This window comes from Nicotiana tabacum, chromosome 15 (genome assembly GCF_000715075.1).
Source record: "Nicotiana tabacum cultivar K326 chromosome 15, ASM71507v2, whole genome shotgun sequence".
Lineage (NCBI taxonomy): Eukaryota > Viridiplantae > Streptophyta > Magnoliopsida > Solanales > Solanaceae > Nicotiana > Nicotiana tabacum.
Window position 1 is genome coordinate 60,574,273 of NC_134094.1, and position 7,400 is coordinate 60,581,672.

The window sequence follows — 7,400 nt, forward strand, 5'->3', positions numbered from 1 at the left end:
CCATTGTGCCTGCATCCAAAGAGAAATCCTGAGTTATGGGGGAAAGGTTGGTTCGTGCCTTCGATTCTTCATTTCGTCTTTGCTCCTTGTCTTAAGGCCTTGTTTGAGTCACCCTGGGTAACGTATGGCTACTATAGAAGAATAAAACTTTTCGAAAAATATGCATTTGTGATAAATTGTTTATATAGAAATGCAGTCTATTCAAAATATGTGATGATGCATAAAACAAATAATTTTCGAATAGGAAACTATCACACGCTTTGAGACATTGCAACCTCCTCAACTCTGAATTTTGAGGACCCTCCTCAAAATTCTCCCCCAGTATAAATGCATACTTCTTTTGATACACTTCTTGGTGATCCTTGACATAATCAGATTGACGAACTCGCAATCTTGCCCCAGTTTCTGACCACAGGGGGGAATGAAGATTTTATTATGGTGTGACCGAACCCACAGGGTTGCTTACGTAAGCCCTCGTAAACAGGAATTAGGTCAAACATAGTTCAGGTTACATCAAATAGAAAGTGCAAACGTAATCTTAAGCATAATATCTCTTGAATGCGTCTGTATTGATAGGTTTTGGCCATATTTCTCCATCCATATCTGCAAGTATAAGCGTTCCTCCTGTCAGTACTCAGTGGACCATATAAGGGCCTTGCAAGTTAGGTGAGAATTTCCCTTTTGCTTCATCATGATGCGGGAGGATCCGTTTCAGCACCAATTGCCTCGACGTGAATTATCTCGATCTAACCTATTTGTTGAAAGCCCTTGCCATTCTATTCTGGTAGAGTTAGTCATGACACACTACATTCATCGTCTTTCCATCAATGAGAGCTAGTTGTTCATACCGACTCCGTATCAATTCCGCGTCACTGAGCTCGGCCTCTTGTATGATTTTTAAGGAAGGAATCTCCTCTTCGGCGGGAATAACGACTTCGGTAAAGCAGTAGAGGGCATTATCTCCTAATCTACTTGGTCCCTGAAGGACCTTCTCCATGCTTGGCTCTCTTAACCCAATCAATCATGTTCCCCAGATCGCACATGCCCAGTAGCAAGTAAGCCTTTGCCAGCTTTCCTCCTTCATCATTGTGCATGCCTTGACAATCCCAAAGACTCTTTCTCATCTTCCCTTCCAGTTCCATCAATCCTTGCTCTAGATATTCTAACCTCTTTGTCGACTTATTGGCAATCTCCTTCTATTGCCTTATCGCCTCCATGTCTACTTTATGTTGTTCCAAATGCTTAGCTTCCAATTCAAAAACCCTTTTGTGTAGATACTTCACCTGTGCTTCAGACACCTCATCTATGATCCTATCTTTCAGATTGACTCCCGGTTTGACGTCCCCAGCTATGTCATCTTACAACCATGAGAGATAGTAGTACATATGACCGGTGTGATACCTGTCTGGCTTAATAGTCTCTCCTTCCATGATGACATTTTGGTTCCACATATGTTGCGCTTCGAACTTGAATGGGATGACATCCCCTTTGAAATCTGCCTTATACCGAACCATGTTGGAAACCCGAGGTATGATTTGTTTCCTTCCAGCTAGCCTCATTACCCTTATAAGAGCGTAAGGCTAGATGCCTCGCAGCCCGATCAGTACAAAGTGAGTAGTTCCTTTGGATCTGATAATGAACTCACTACTAGGAAACCATTCAAACATCCAATGCACTTGCTCATCTGTCAGATTGCTGATGAAACACACCCAGCCTACAGCATTTCCAAGCTTTGCAAACCTGTCTGGAATGAACATCATCTTCATTGGATGATGACTGGCTATGTAGCCATTCAGTGGCCTTCGCAAAAGCTCCTGGCGATACTCACCCCTCTGAAAGTGTTCCAATAGCCAAACTTATAGCAAGAGATTACAACCCCCAAGTGTCTGGACCTATGCTTGTACCAATCCAGAGGACGGTACATCTTGGCTAAGATCATCGTGATGATAGTGTACTTTTTCCCCTCAATACCCTCCATTAAGGTCTTGGCGACCATGGCTAAGAGAGTATGAATTCTTCCCCTTGCATCGGGAAGATCAACAAACCCAAGAAACAAACTATGAAAATATATACCCGGTGGTGCACCCATCCCAAAGAGGTAATGGCTAGCTCATCATGATGAAGGTGATATGATTTTCTATGCCCATAAGGCTCATAGAGAAATTCAAAGGATGTATAATTTCTTCAGACATACCTGTTCATCATCCTTCTTAAAACCTAACATTTTCAGAAAAGCGCATGGAGTGTGATTTTATGGCACCAATAGTCCTGGAGTATCCCATGGTAACTTGGTGAAATCCCCTATTTCCTCCAGGAGAGGAGTCATTTCTATATTGCCAAATCAAAAAATAGCTCTCTTCTCATCCCAGAACATGATAGCAGCCTCGATTAGTTCCCTATTTGGTTGAATGTTCAGCAAAGATGGCAGGTTACCCAATACCCTTCTCACATGATTTCTATCACAGAGCGCAAGGTCATTCCACCAGTCAATTAGCATAGGTAGGATATTCTGGACCATACCGAACCTGGGGATTTCGTGCTTCATTTTCTGCAAATAAATAAAAGTTAGCCCTTTCCCCCTCCAGATTCGACTATTTATGCAATAATGATCAGCATGTTGACACGTTTTCTCCATGTAATGCACATAATATGATGGTGTCCTTTGGTATTATGGAAATCCCGTCGGACTTTGGACAAGGTTCATCTAAGTGGGTTGTTACGTGAATGACGTCTCAATCCATTCTAGGTTTAGCATAATGCATGTACATTTCAAATCGGAGTATGGTTTTCTAGAAAGGTATAAACTGGTACTCTCAAGTGGACAACTTGAGAGGGAAAGGCACGGGACCATCGACTGCACTGTTGATCGACTAGTCTACTGCAAATAAGCCTTTCCGGTTTAAAATGGTTTTTTTAGGAAAGCGCGGACACTCATCGAGCGCCGCTATGTTGATAATAGGCAGGAGTGGAGTATGATGTTGAAAGCATGCTTTATGCAAAATAGTAACTTGTTGCAAAATATTTACATGATGAAAGTGCGTAAAAGCAGTAAGTAATAACGTTGAACAAGAGAAAGAAAAAAAAAGGGAAGACAAAAAAGGGAAGTTAGTTTAACTCATGAAAACGTGCGAGAATTAAATGAAACAAATAAGGGGATAGGGATGGGATAAACATGATATAGCAATCTCGTATATGTCATAGCTATAAAGGGAAACAGGGAAGGGATGTTTCATGTCATTGCAATTTAAATAAAGGAAAATAAGGAAAGGGATATGCATGTCATAGCAATTTAAATAAATGAAGGAAAGAAGGGAATGGATGTTCATGTCATCAAATAATCCACACGTCAACTTCATTATGGTAAGAGCCTAAGTGTAAATCCCCAGCAAAGTCGCCATCCTACCACGTCCCATTTTCTCACGAAAGCGGGTTTCGATACATGACAACTCTTTTATATGGGTATTAAAAGAGAAGAGTCACCACCTAAGGATTTTAAGGTGCGTTAGGGCACCCATTTGCAAATAACTCTATTAGAACTAGTCCAGGTTACCAAAGATTGGGTAAGGGCTCAAATTACCTCAAAGCGAAGGTGTTAGGCACTCTTCTAGGTCCACAACTATGGGTCCCAGCCAAAATTCATGCTATGTGGATTATTAGATTACAATTGTCCTAAGTGATCATATAAATGAGGGAAGACAAAGAATTTAAAGGTTAAAAATACGGGCAAAGCATATCGGGTAACAATTAGACTATATAGATAATCAATACAAGTCTTTAGAGGTTGCAAGGTACAACTTAATTATATAACTATACCGATCTATATTAGATGTCTAAATGTATAAAGAAGAGGGGGGTCCTAAGTTTTTTAGCCTAAAGGATCACCCCGTGCAACATAAATATTACTTCGTAACTCGCTTAGGGTAGGGGTTGCTCATATTATTCAGCGGTCACAGACTATCATCTTCTGCTACCCAATTACTATGTTAAATTTATTTACCTAAAGCGTTCTAATTCAATTCTAAACCGCGTCCTAGGCGTGCACTACTCGTCCCATGCCTATGGTCTATGAGACTTTAGACCTGCTATTTGGATTGTTCTAGACTTTACTTAGGATGCTCAAAAATGATAAAACTAGCGCGCATTCAAAACATATAGTACTTCACATAAAGACAACAAATGGATCAATTTCACCCCCACACATAAGCAAGAAATGCACTCGGGCAGATTTAGGCAACTGGACAATTTTAGAATTGAGAAACATTATAGCCGTTAAGTCCTATAGGCAGAATTTCTAGATGATTCTGATTTCCGGCATTTGTACGGTCAATACTGCGGCTTTAGATCAAAGAATTCGCAGCTTATAAACATTACAAACCCTATATGCATGATATCTAAATATTGCGCAGTGAGGCAGTGAAACAACTTGACAACCTAGTGTTAATAGCGTTAATTTCATAAACATTTCTTCTATGCGAGTGAGAGTATCTTATAGGTAGAATTTCTAATAATTGACAATTAGACTTGATTTTATAACACTTATCCCTATAAGCATGTCGTTTAAGTGGGGCAGTATAATTAAAATAGCAGAAGCAGCTGATTAACTAATTAACCCTTTAGTCATTATATATAGATGAGTGTCATCAAAGCGTGTATTATCGCACCTTATAAGCATGATGTCAAATAGTTAAGCAAGACGTTTGATCCCTAGGAGCATACTGTCTAAAAGCGTTCAGTAGTAGACATGGAAACAAGTGTAGCAATTACTCGAGCTAAAATACTTTGAATAAGGCACTAGTATTAGACAAATTTAGTGAGGTCTGTGCGATTCCTATAGGCATGATTTCTATTAATGTGTACAATCAAAGCACGTGCACCCAAATCTAAGGCTCCCTATTCAAACAGTAATGGTGTTGTATCTAACAACAATGATCGGGGGAGGAAGCCCCCCTCTGACTTCCCCAGCATTCAGTTTTACAAGTTATTACAAAACATATTGAATGATTACAGACCCAAATACAAATATAGAATAACCCAGTAACACATCTGGGCCTTCAAATAGGCTTAGAACTTCATGTGGACTGCATGCCTAAACTCCAGGTGCAGACAGTGTGCTTCAGACCCCAAAAACCAAAGGCAAGCCCAACATACGAGGGCCAAAAGAATAACTTACTAACCCAAATAGATGCCAAACTTAATCATACAGGTGACAAACTACACATAAAAATAATTAGACAACTTTGAGGCATTAATCATACAGGTGACAAACTACACATAAAATTAATCATACATGTGACAAACTACAACATTTTCTCACTAAAGCATATTGACAAGTTAATGGGGAATGCATAAGCCAGGTTCATGCTTGCATTTTAAAAGCTAAGGTGACAGGATTGACCATCATAGGATAATAAACTACTTCAAATAAAGTTTCAGAGAAAAGCATAGTAAAGGACTTCAGACATGAGAGTTTAGTAGAATCATGGACAGGGAACTAGTAGAGTAGAGTCCTCACATAAAGATGTACAGCATGAGAGATTAAGGAAAATGGCATAACCAAACAGGTTGGTGGACATGGTCTACAAACAAACATTAATTGAGCATGAAGAAGCTAGAACATGCCAAATACCAGTCACAACACAAAAGTTCAAATAACACCAGAACTCATGGTAGGCAATGATACCTCAAGAGTCGGATTATAAGACTTTACACTGGAGAATATACCTGAAGTGGGACTAAACAACATATGATTAAACTAGGTATGGAACACTCATTAAAGTTCAGAACCAGCAGGGTAACATATTTGGCTAACATAGTTGAGAACTGACTTCAGTAGAGTATCAAGTTATACATGAATGATCCAACATGAACTAAAACACATGAATTGGTCTATCACAAGAATGCAGAATAAGGTAGGGTTATAATCTCAGGGCGAGCAATAGGTATAAACATTCAGACACATAAAAACACATTAGGCTAGACATGATCGAGGTAGTGAGAATCATTCATGCTGAACACATTCAATATGCATACATTGGAGGCAGAAATTAGGAAAGTTCAGAGGTAGGAAAAGTTTAGAACCATTAAATAGCAGGGTGATATAATATCATATTGGTTCACAAAAGGTTTAAGTGTCAAAAAGCATAAATATGAACGAAAGAGAATGAAATCACTAAGGCAAAGAAACTCACCAATTGGAAATTAACCAAACAAGCAAAATACGAAGAAAATTTCAGTAGTGCTCCAATCGTCAATAGCAAAAAGGTAGTAGAATCCAAAAATCTCAGTGCGTCAGAGTTCCCAAGGATTTCAAGTAAACCCCGGGCAGTGCTCGCACTGCGAAGAGAGTAACAATCGAATTATGGTGGCCTTGGCTTTCAGCCGGCCAAGATCTCAAGCTTAGAATAGTAGAATGAATAGGAGTGAGGGAGTAATAATAGTAGTTTAGTAATAATCCTTCTTGACCTCAAAAGAGAACGGGGAAGGGGGTTTATATATTAGTCGATTAAGCAGACAAACAAGGAAACAAATAAATCAAGTTCAAGCAGGGAAAAAGAAAATCACATGCCTAGCCTATTCCGAATCAGAATAGGTAAAAATCGGACAAACCATACTTTGACAAGTATTCAAAGTTTAGCCAAGAATCTTGGTGAATCGGACCCATACGACCTTGTTGTGAGTGTATACAGATGGATTTCCGTCTGAATCTTGCAGGTTGAGGACGATTGCACTCGATTAAGAGAGGTAATACTTGCTAAAATTGGGCAAGCACGATGTAATACCATGAGCATATGAACGATAACAGGATAGTGCAAATAAGGTAAGCAGATCGTGAAAGAATCTCTTGATTTAGCCGGGTTTTGAAGGGGATTTGGGAGGAGGCGGCTACAGTTTAGTGTGAGAGTGGAGAGATGAGAGGATGCAAAGGCGGCTGGGTAGGAAACATGGTCTTTAGGGTTTGGGGTGAGGGATATAAGGAGAGTGAGGGTTTTATTTTAGGTCGTTGATCATTTGAGATCAACGGCCAAGATTAAGAAGAAGGCGGGACGGGTCGAGAAAACGGGTCCCGACTGGGTTGGAATAAAGGGGTCGTTTGGTTTGGTCTAGGGGAGATTGGGCTATGGTTTGGGGTATTTGGGCCATTAATTTTGTCTGAAAAGTGGCTTAGGATTTGGCTAGATTTTAAATACAAGAAATTAAGGAAAAATAATTTAATAAGATAGTTAAATAAATATAAGAGATTAAGGTTATAACAATATAAGAAATTATTTTGACCCTGAATAAAATGACAAAATGCAACTAATTATAAAGTATAGGCTATTATTGCAAAACTACGTAAATAGTTTAAAAATGCAGATGTAATTGTATAAAATGAAGTAAAAATGTTATCAAGCATATGTGTA